The following is a 12,584-nucleotide window of genomic DNA, read 5'->3' as shown; positions in this document are numbered from 1 at the left end:
GCTTTCGCTCTTGGTGGTATTGAAAATGAAGGCTTTGATTGCGCTTCATAGGATCTCCTCCCGTCATATTTGTCCATTCAAAGTATGTTTCATTCTTAATCTTTTCTCAGACTTGATGCACTGGTCCCTTGAACACTGTGCTGACCACCTGATTGGCAGTAGACCCAAACAGCCTCGTAAAGTCCCTTCGAAGCCGATTACTATTGTATTTGTCCGACCTGAAATCCCTCCTATCCTGAGGGATAACCTTCGCCTTTCCCTTCCTCTGCTGTTGATTCTTTTTGACCCGCTTATACTCGTCAATACGGTCCATGAGCCGATGCACACTCCTTCCAGGCTTCTTAGTTAGTGACTTCCTCAAATCATGCTTGGCAGGTAGGCCGACTTTGAAAGTCTTTATGGCCACATCTTCAAAGTCCCAATCGATCTCATCGAACATCTTTTAGTATCTGTCTCAGTGTGTTTTTAGGGTTTCCTCCTCTAGCATGATCATGGATAACAAGGAATCTAAAGGCCGAGGAACCCTACTGCATGTAATAAAGCGAGATCCAAACGCCCAAATGAGTTCTTTAAAGGAATCAATAGAACCTGCCATCAAGCCATTAAACTACCTTATTGCCACCGGCCCTAAACTGAATGGGAATACTTTACACATCAAGGCCTAATTCTTGGAGTGCACAGCCATCCTCTAGTTGAAGTGGCTCACATGCTTTACAGGGTTTGTTCGACCATTATACATGGTGAATGATGGTTGAGTAAATCGACGAGGAAGTCTTCCTCCTTCAATTCTGCACGTAAAAGGTGACCTAGAGATCTGGTTTAATGCTCTGCTCATAGCGTCGTTTCCCAAGCCTTTGGAAGATAAACCCCTATTCTTGCGATCATGAAGGCTTTCCTTATCATATGAGAAAGACTTACTAGGGGGAGTTCTTGACTTGCACCTGTAACTACCATCCTCATTGTCATCTGAAGTGGAGTCAGAATTGGAAGGAGTCCGCCTCCATCGTTCACAATGCAACTTTCTTTTCAAATGATCAATCTCCAGTTGCATGGCTCTAGCATTCTCTTCTTGAGAGACATGGCTCCCACCTCGAGATTGGCTCCTACTAGTGTGGGTGGTGTGCACATTTCCTTCCGGTCCCTTCTTTGTTCAAGATTGAGGAAATGGTCCTGACGCTGGGACCCCATGGACTTTGCTTGGTTTAGGCCTGAACCTACCATAATTGAATGTTAAACTCACTAAAACACAAGGAAGTCCCACAGACGGCGTCAATTATAAGGTCACAATTTGGGACCTAAGCCCAAAGGAAGAAAGGTAATAGGCCCAAAGATTCCAATACAATGAATTTGTAGAGAGTGGATTAGAAAACTAGGTTCTAATGAGTTTAAACAACAATCGTAGTGGGCCAAGATTACAATAGAATAAAGGTGAACTGAATTTAGCAAAAGAAAATGGTCATTAGACACAATCCGAGGTGGGTGATTCTTATATCTCTCTCTCTTAGGACTGATTACAAATATCCTTCTCCACTTTACAATGTTTTTCTCTTTTTTTCTTCAATCCCCCCTTCTTTGGATCTCCCCTCTATTTTATACTATCTTCCCCCTTTATCTCTACCCTCCACATGTAGATCAGATTGTTGGTGTTGATCCTTGTCCCATCAGTACCTTCCTGAAATCTTTGGGAGTAGCTATAAGACTGAAAAACCACTGTTCAAGTATCACTTCCTCATTAATGCGACCAAAGAGTTAGCTATAGAGTATTCAATGCGATGGTAGCAGCTTTTTCTTAGATATTTTATAGCTTTCTTTTGTCCTATATTCTTACGATGCATATTCTGATAAAAATATGCATGTGCGCAGCGAAAAAAGAACGGATCTACTTCATTCATAAAAGTTAACATGTACTATATAGGTTTCAGAATTTGAGAACAAGAAAGTGTACCTTGGAGCGGTGAATTTCAAAATCGAAGATCAAAATCGCTTGGGAACACTTTGAATTTTCACTCCAATTCCACTAACACCCAAGATGTGTGGTCACTCAATCAGTTCCAAAGGAAGAATGTCAAGGAGTGTTTAACACTTCTTACACCACTTCGCAATAGTGTTTTTTACAATTCTCTACAGAAAATTATGTATGTTTCTCCCTTTGTGTCAAACCGATTATTTAATTGGGCTGACCTTTTGGGCATTTCCAATTGGGCATTTCCAATTGGGCTTAAGTGTGTGGCTTGGAGTGGGACTAAAATGGACCAATAAGACACTAGCTCCAATGGGCCTTGGGCTTTTTTGTTAACTCTTGACAAGTCCAAAGTTACAATTAACTATATTTAATACCACTATATAAATATAGTTGCACTCCAGGCTTTATCTATAAATTATATCTCAAGACTTTATTGTACATATAACCTCTTCATAAAATATTCGTAGTAACACAAAGTCATAAATATAGACTGTCACTTTGTAAATTACTACATCTTATCCTTGAGTACCCGGTTTAATCCTTCAAGTTATTCATCATATATTTATGAAATCCAATTTCATAGATATACACTCTAGTAACTATTTACTAAAGTAGTTAGGCCTAACATTCTGAATAACAAACCCATTAAACTTATCTCAAAGGAATATTTTATATCTCCGTTAAGAGACTATGAATTCCATCTTGAGAATATATGTTCCATCAATATTAAATGTGGTTGCCTAACATATTGAGATTTTGACTGTTACTCTAAATCTCACTCTTGATATATCAAAGCAACTTACACCTCATGATTAAGTCCATTGTTCTCTCAGAATTAAGAGTTCATGCAAATATAAGTCGTGAGTTTATTATTCATTTGACAGTCGTTAGGAAAATAATAAATCTCAAACCTATCAATATGTTTTAACTCTTAAAACATATCAACATATCAACTAGAAATCTCCATTTCCATGATCAAGACAAATCATCTTAGTTGATATGTTATAGTCTTCGCAGATGACATGCTCAATTTCATCACCGACTACAAACTAAAATTCTGAGTTTACAAAGAACTTGTGATTTATATCTTTAGTGACTTTTCACATAAATCACGTACTATGCATCTCATGGACTAAATGATAATGTCCCAATATTCATGTTACTATTATTTTAGATAATAATAAATCAACTTTATTAAACACAGCATTAAATCATACATAATGTCATACATAATAACATACATAGCATCATACAATAGGATTTAAGGGCACAAATCCTAACAATCTCCCACTTGCTCTAAAGATTATTGTGCACTAATCTAACTCCCATCTCCTCCAAATGTGACTCGAAAGTCCTTTGAGGCAAGGCTTTGGTAAAGGGATCCGCTAGATTCTTTGCACCATCAATCTTTGCTACTACCACATCTCCACGAGCAACAATGTCTCGAATGATGTAATACTTTCTTTCTATGTGCTTTCCTTTCTTGTGATTTCTTGAATCTTTGGATTGTGCAATCGCTCCACTATTGTCGTAGAATAACGTAATAGGAACTTGCTCAATTCTCATAACACCAAGATTAGAAAGGAATTTCTTAAACCAAACAGCCTCCTTTGCTGCATCACAAGCAGCAACATATTCGGCTCCCATGGTAGAGTCGATAATACAAGATTGCTTAACACTCCTCCATCTTATGGCTCCACCTCCCAAGGTGAAAACACATCCCGACGTGGATTTTCTGAAATCTAGATCAGACTGAAAATTCGAATCTTTATAGCCAATGTGAATCAAATCTTCACAACGGTAAACAAGCATATAACCTTTCGTTCTTCGTAGATACTTGAGAATATGCTTTACAGCTTGCCAATGTTTTGGTCCTAGATTTGATTGATATCGGCTGACCATGCTAACTGAATAACAAATATCCGGTCTAGTACAAAGCATGGCATACATGAAACTTCCCACAGCAGAAGCATAGGGAACTTGTCTCATCATATTTTCTTCCTCTTGAGTTTTAGGCCTTTGGTCATCTGACAGAGGAACTCCATGTCTAAAAGGAAGTAATCATTTCTTGGAGTTTTGCATACTAAACCGTTCTAGAACCTTATTTATATATCTAGCTTGTGACAAGCCTAACATCTTATTCTTTCAATCTCGCCAAAGCTTGATCCCTAGAATATAGTTAGCTTCGCCCAAGTCCTTCATATCAAATTGGCTTGACAACCAAATTTTAGCCGATGACATTACTCCTACATCATTTCCAATGAGTAGAATGTCATCTACATAAAGCACTAAGAACATCACTACTTTGTCTTGATGTCTCTTGTACACACATGGTTCATCAAGATTTTGTTCAAAACCAAATTATTTGATTGCCTAATCAAATCTGATGTTCCATGACCTAGATGTTTGCTTAAATCCATAAATAGACCTTTTCAACTTACATACCATATGCTCTTGGTTTTTTTCTATGAAACCCTCCGGTTGCAACATGTAGATTTCTTCTTCAAGATTGCCATTAAGAAATGCAGTCTTGACATCCAAATTTGTCAAATCTAATAATCATAATAAGCAGCAATGGATAAGAGAATTCTGATAGATTTAAGCATGGCTACTGGCGAAAAAGTTTCATCATAGTCAATGCCTTCTTTTTGTGTATACCTTTCGCCACTAGTCTTGCTTTAAAGGTTTCAACATTTCCATCTATCATTCTCTTCCTCTTGTAAACTCATTTATAACCAACAGGTTTAATGTTGTTAGGCGCCTCTACAAGATCCCCACACATGATTGGAATACATAGAATCCAATTCAGATTTCATAACTTGGACCCAATGATGTGCATCTATATCATTTATTGCTTCATCATAAGTGTGAGGATCCAATTCAGCCTCTTCTGAGATAGTTTCATAAGTTTCTCCCAAACCTATGAATCTCACAAGAGGCCGAACGATTCTCCCTACGACGAGGCTCCTGTGTACTAGACATCTCATTAGTAGTATCTTATGGTGTATCTAATACAACCACATCATCCATAGTTTCATCCATTGGTTGTTTAACTACAGGTTCATTCATTTCAGCCAAGCCAACTCTACTTTTAAGAGTAAAATTATTCATATAGTCATTTTTCAAGAATTTGGCATTTGTGCTAACAAACACTTTATTATTCTTATGACTATAGAATAAATCTCCAACTGTTCCTTTTGGATACCCTACAAAGAAAACCACTTCTGTTTTAGACTGTAACTTGTCAGACTTTCCTTTTAACACATGTGTTGGACAACCCCAAATATAGAGATGTCTCATACTAGGTTTACGCCTATTCCACAACTCTACAGGTGTTTTAAGAATAGACTTCGAATGTACTAAATTCAGAAGATACATTGCAGCACTCAAGGCATATCCCCAAAAATAAATTGGTAGAGTCGAATAACTCATCATGGATCTAACCATATCTAAAAGAATCCTATTCCTTCTTTCTGCTACACCATTTTGTTGTGGAGTTCCAGGTGCAGTCAACTGGAATATAATCCTCTTTTCAGTCAAGTAATCCTTAAAATCACTAAGAAGGTATTCGCCACCTCGATCAGATCGAATGGCCTTTATGCGTTTACCCAATTGATTCTCAACTTCAACCCTAAACTCTTTGAACTTGTCAAAAGTTTCGGACTTCCGTTTCATTAGGTACACATAACCAAATCTAGAGTAATGATCAGTGAAAGTAATGAAATACTCATAACCACCTCTTGCTTGGATTGACATAGGACCACATACATCTGAATGAACTAATTCAAGCAACTCTTGGGCTCTTCTACCTTTTGCATTAAAATGTTGTTTAGTCATTTTACCTTCCAAATAAGATTCACAAACTGAAAATTCATCAAAGTCCATGGGCTCTAAGAGTCCATCTTTGATCAGTCTTTGAATTCTATTTGAATTAATATGACCTAAACGCAAGTGCCAAAGATATGCATCACTAGAAAGAAACTTTCTCTTTAATGATTTTACATAAGAGTTATCATCTAATTCAGAATTATGTAATTCATGCTTATCAGAAGTTAAAATATAAAGACCATCCACAATATTGCCAGAATTGAAAAACATTTTATCTTCTTTATTACAACATTGTCTTTTAGGATAATACAATACTCACGTTTACCCAAATAAGTTGCAGAAATCAAATTCCTACAAACATTAGGTACAAACAAACAGTCTTGCAATATTAAAACCCTAGACTCAAAACACAAATTAACAACACCAACAGCTTCAATCAGAATTCTGCTCCCATTAGCCAAAGTAAGAAACAATTTCCATTCACTTAGCTTTCTGGTCTCATGAAACCCCTGCAAAGAATTGCAGATATGATTAGTACAACCTGAATCCACACACTAGGAATCCGTGGGATTCTGTACCAAACATATTTCAAGAAGAAAGGAAGTTTTCATACCCTTGTTCTTGGCAGCCTTAAACTTTGGACAATTTCTCTTGCAATGTCCTTTCTCACCACAATGGAAACACTTTCCTTTGAGCTTCTTTCCTTTATCGGCAACCCCTAAGGCAATTTTCTTACCCTCTTGCTTAGTGAAGTCCTTCTTCTTCTTCTTCTTACCCTTGCCTTTCGACTTAGGTTGAGAAATAGAAGCTTCACTAACATTGGCTTCAACACTAGAAGTACCAAGGACGCCTTCCGCCGCCACTAACTCATTCATCAATTCAGACAATGAATAAACCTTTTTATTCATATTATAATTCAGTCTGAATTCCTCGAATGATTCCGGTAGTGACTGGAGTATCATATCCACTTGGGATTCTCCATCAATGTTGGCACCTAAAATCTCTAATGTATTCAGATTAAAGATCATTGTATGATAATGCTTTCTCACTGAAGTACATTCAGCCATTTTGGTATTATAAATTTGCCTCATGGTTTCTTGCCTTGCTGAACGGCCTTGCTCACCAAACATCTCCTTCAAACTATGCATAATGTCTGAAACTAGTTCTACATCCTGCATTTGGTACTGTAGAACATTTGAAATAGATGTTATGATATAGCACTTGACCATTTCATTAGATTTCTGCCAATGATCATATCGTTCTTTTTCCTCAAGAGGAGCATCTAATAAAGGAAAGCTAAGACATGGTTGAGTAAGCACATATTTGTGTTCTTCAACTGTTAAAACAATGTCCAAATTTCTTTTCCAATCAACATAGTTAGATCTAGTCAGTTTGTTTTGATTAAGAATAGAAACAAGTAGGCTAAATGATGCCATGTTCAAATCTGAAAACAATAAACATGAATATGATAAGTAAATTGGACATTATCAATTTAGCATATAAACATATAATATGGAAGCTTAATAAAACCATAAAATAATATATGCAACGACAACCTAATCCATGTCTATAATTCCTTGGTAGCAAGTTTATTATAAACACATTAATTAGTTGAGAACTAATCTCATTATTAGTGCTATTTTGATAACTCTTATCAAACACTAACAATATGCTGTATTACCTTTAGCCTCTAAGTAATAATGACATAGCTCATTTGGGAGGTTAACATTACACTTAGTCTAGTGTACACCATTATCTAGAGTCATGTGTAGCCACATTTCATCTCCCTTTATAATGTTTAAACTTGTAGCACCATGAAAACAAAACACCCTCCTTTAGGATCGCGAGGTATATACGCCAAGACGAGGTGCTTGTCCACACTACTCTAAACGGGTAAGTTCAATCTCGTAGTACTATGAAATAAACACCCTCCTTCGGGATCGTGAGACATATATGCTAAGACGAGGTGTTTATCCCACACTACTATGAATCGATAATGGAGGCTGTGAGATCCAACCCTTGTATCTCTCTCCCACTAGATTTTTTGAAATAAAGGTTTTTAAATTTAAAACATGTATAAACTAATTACACATTGCCTTGCTCTTTATATATATGTAAAAAACACTTAGGAAAAATTCTGAATCCACTGTCCTCGATCGATCGAGAGAGTATGTACCTCGATCGATCGAGAAAAGTTCTGGTTGCCCAATCGATCCTCGACAGATTCTCGATTGATCGAGAAAAAGTTCTACAAAGCTTGATTGATTCTCGACAGATCCTCGATTGATCAAGAAATATTTTGTCAGCTCGATCGCTCCTCGATAGATTCTTGATTGACCGAGAATCAATTGCAGGAAGCTCGATCGATGCTCGACAGATTCTCGATCGATCGAGTGTCGTGAATTTCGAATTTTCCAGAATTTTTCTAAGATAGTTTTATACGTTTTCATGTACAAGACAACCAACATACGATCATAATGAACATAAATTGATATCAAAACTAAATTTCATTGATGCTATAGCCTTAAATTTTAGTTTAACATACTTAAACTAAAAAATTAAATAACATCATAACATCAAAATCAGTTTTTATCAATCAATAATTTTAAGAACCATGCAAAAAACAAATTTCTAACAACATGAAATTATTGTCTATAATTCCAAAACTATAAACATGTTAAACAGATACGAAATGAAGACCGCTATGATACTATTTAATGGAAATATGCATGTGCGCAGCGAAAAAATAACGGATCTACTTTATTCATAAAAGTTAACATGTACTATATATGTTTCAGAATTTGAGAACAAGAGAGTGTACCTTGGAGCGGTGAATTTCAAAATCGAAGATCAAAATCACCTAGGAACACTTTGGATCTTCACTCCAATTCCACTAATGCCCAAAATGTGTGGTCTCTCAATCAGTTCCAAAGGAAGAATGTCAAGGAGTGTCTAACACTTCTTACACCACTTCGCAATAGTGTTTTTTACAATTCTCTACAGAGAATTCTGTATGTTTCTCCATTTGTGTCAAACCGATTATCTAATTGGGCTAGCCTTTTGGACCTTTCCAATTAGGCTAGGTTTTTGGGCCTTTCCAATTGGGCTTAAGTGTATGGCTTGGAGTGGGACCAAAATGGACCAATAACACAATAGCTCCAATAGGCCTTAGGCTTTTCAGTTAACTCTTGACAAGTTCAAAGTTACCATTAACTATATTTAATACCACTTTATAAATATAGTTGCACTCTAGGCCTTATCTATAAATTATATCCCAAGACTTTATTGTACATGCAACCCCTTCATAAAATATTCGTAGTAACACAAAGTCATAAATGTAGACTGTCACTTTGTAAATTACTACATCTTATCCTTGAGTACCCGGTTTAATCCTTTAAGTTATTCATCATATATTTATGAAATCCAATTTCATAAATATACACTCTAGTAACTATTTACTAAAGTAGTTAGGCCTAACATTCTGAATAACAAACCCATTAAACTTATCTCAAAGGAATATTTTATATCTCTGTTAAGAGACTATGAATTTCATCTTGAGAATATATGTTCCATCAACATTAAATGTGGTTGCCCAACATACTGAAGTTTTGACCGTAACTCTAGATCTCACACCTAATATATCAAAGCAACCTACACCTCATGATCAAGTCCATTATTCTCTCAGGATTAAGATTTCATGCAAATATAAGTCGTGAGTTTATTATTCATTTGACAGTCGTTAGGAGAATAATAAATCTCACACCAGTCCAGTTCAATATGTTTTGACTTTTAAAACATATCAACATATTAACTAGAAATCTCCATTTTCATGATCAAGACAAATCATCTTAGTTGATATGTTGTAGTCTTCGCAGATGAAATGCCCAATTTCATCATCGACTACGAACTAAAATTTTGAGTTTACAAAGAACTTGTGATTTATATCTTCTGTGACTTTTCATATAAATCACATACTATGTATCTCATGGACTATATGATAATGTCTCAATATTCATGTTACCATTATTTTAGATAATAATAAATCAAATTTATTAAACACAACATAATGTCATAAATAAGAACATACATAGCATCATACAATAAGATTTAAGGGCACAAATCCTAACATATTCTTATCAACAGAATCTCTTAGAATGTTGCTTCTGGGTGGCAGACCGTACCTTCTAACCTCTGCTTCGTTCAGACAAGGAGATATCTCTCCTCGGACCCCCTCCTCGAACCATCGTAACTTGACCTCTGTCTTCATTCATCAACCTGACCTTCCTAACAATATTTACCCCGTCCTCGGACAATTAAGCGTCCTTGGATCGGGCCTCTGGCCCAATGTATACTACTGGGTCTATTCTCCCTACACAGACACATATATATGCATGAGGTTACACACTAGTGTCTATATTTATATATATATATATATATATACACACACACACACACACACACACACACACACACACACACATATATATTGCCAAGTTGGCCCGGTCGGAGTTGTAAGTTACTTTTATTATTCAATCAAGTTGGTCGGCACTGCCACCATAGTTATCCTTTACCAGAGCATTATAATTATTTTGAATTATTTTATGGATATATCTCCTATACCTCATATATTGTTTTACATCTATTTCATGATAACTCTTCCATTCTCATTTATTTATTTCTTCATCTGTTACTATTTCATCATCTTCTTTTACATCTGTAAATGGTAGGCTGGGCCTCCTTCTTAACCATTCTATTTGTTATTCTGTGATTATTTGTTCAGATTAAACTTTTGCTTCCCTGATATCCCGATTCTTCTTGTTTTTGTGTTTAGCCCTAAAGTTTGTTGTAAATGTATACTTGTGAGACCTGTTAACTGAGCTCTGTGTCGTCTTTGATTGTAAGTCCGAAAATCTTAGGAAACCCTTTCTTATGCTTACTCTACCCTTTCACCACAGATAGTGAAGGTATCACAGCCTATCGTTTTGGTCAGAATGTCAAGTTTGAGTTCGTTAGAAGCCCCGAACCTTGGGAGGTTAGCTCCCTCCAGAAAGCTTCTATAACAAAAACTCTCAACACTGTCACCATCCAACCCCTTCCATCTCTAGCCCAGTATTTTGATTCAATCGTATCAATTGACGATTCTCTTAACCCTAATCGGTCCCAGTTATCATCATGCATTCATCATAAAAGTAATTGCATTTCTACATCCATCAGTTTTAACAACAAAAGGTTTTTTAACAATTATTTAAAAACCTCAAATAATCCAAACCTTTCTTGGCAGGACTGTGAGAGAGCAATATTTAATACCACTAATAAGTGGACAATGACTTCTTCAGCAGAGAAGAAGAACAAGGGGAAAGCACCAGCAAAGGGCTATCCTTAAGACAAAAGACTATCAGCGGGATAGTCTTTTGTAATGCATGAAGGTGCATCTTCTACAAGCCATAGAGGATCAATATCCCTTCAGGGATTTGTCCCACCAACGGTGACATATTCCAGTGGTGATATGGCTATTGTTTTGTAGGAAGTTTTATCCAGGACTTTACAATTCAATGATGGAGCATATACAGACTTACCCTACTCCATTAAATGTCTCCTTGATAACCTTCAATTCGCCTACACCCGAAAAAACCAAGACCTTTTCCAAAAAACCCTCAAAGCACTAGAAATTCACCTAGTTAACCTTGAGGCTAAGAATGAAGTCTTAACCAGTTAACTCTTTGGCAAAGCGGATATCCATTCAATGGATAAAGTGGCTATCATTGGCACTGATTATGCCAGGCTTAGTCTTAAGACTCGAGCTACTCTAAGAAGTGCCACTGCCAACTTGCCATCAGACTTACAATTTCGTATTCTGAAAAGCAAGGCTATGAACAAATCTCTGAATCTTTGGTATAAAAATTTCAAAATTCTGGTCACAACCACTGTCCCTAATCCAGATGATTCAGATGATATTGACAATGTTCTCATGCAAGCCACATGGGAAGAATACTTTGGAAGCAGCTCCAGAGTATATGAAAATAAACATCCCTTCTTGGGACTTTTGGTCAACTATGAAGACGGGACAAACGATGATGAGAGAGATCCAACTTGGCTCTCACAAATGTTTGAATTCGGTTTCATCAGGCTTATTAAGCTAACAAGTCATGACCAATTCAGCCAACTACCTTAGATCATCCAAAGTGCTGTTAAGCAAATCAACAACCCTTTTGTTTCTATAAGATGTTGGAGTACTCTACCAAAATGGGACAAAGATAATTGGATGGAGGTTCATCCCTCAAAGCATCTTGTCCTCATCAATGGTTTTACCCTCTAGATTGTGTAAATGTTTCCCAGATTTTGCTATCCACATCCATGATAACAATGTTATCAAAGCCCTCACACTCAATATCAAGACACATGGAACCCTCATGACGCAGGGAACTAGCCAGATTGCCTTGATATACAGAGTCTATTACAAGTGCATGAGAACCAACATGAATGTCGGAGCACTTGACAAGAGACAGAAGGGTGAGACAACCCTCATCCAAACCACAAACTCTAGTGCTAAGATTCAGGTCCCAAGAACCCTGAAATGGATAGATGTCACATTCCTAGCCAATTGGACTTTAGAGAATGAGAACCATGCTAGACACCTTATCTGTGCACCCAGTTACCTAGCCTACTTTCTTCCAAATGGGGACCACCCTTCAACGCCTTCCCCGGCTACACGGGCTGACCAAACCAAACCAGGAAGGTTTTCAGACTTACAGTCAAAGACGACATAGAGCTCAGTTAACAGGTCTCACAAGTA

The sequence above is a fragment of the Castanea sativa genome, chromosome 4 (genome assembly GCF_040712315.1).
Source record: "Castanea sativa cultivar Marrone di Chiusa Pesio chromosome 4, ASM4071231v1".
Lineage (NCBI taxonomy): Eukaryota > Viridiplantae > Streptophyta > Magnoliopsida > Fagales > Fagaceae > Castanea > Castanea sativa.
Note: the sequence above shows the minus strand (reverse complement) of the source record.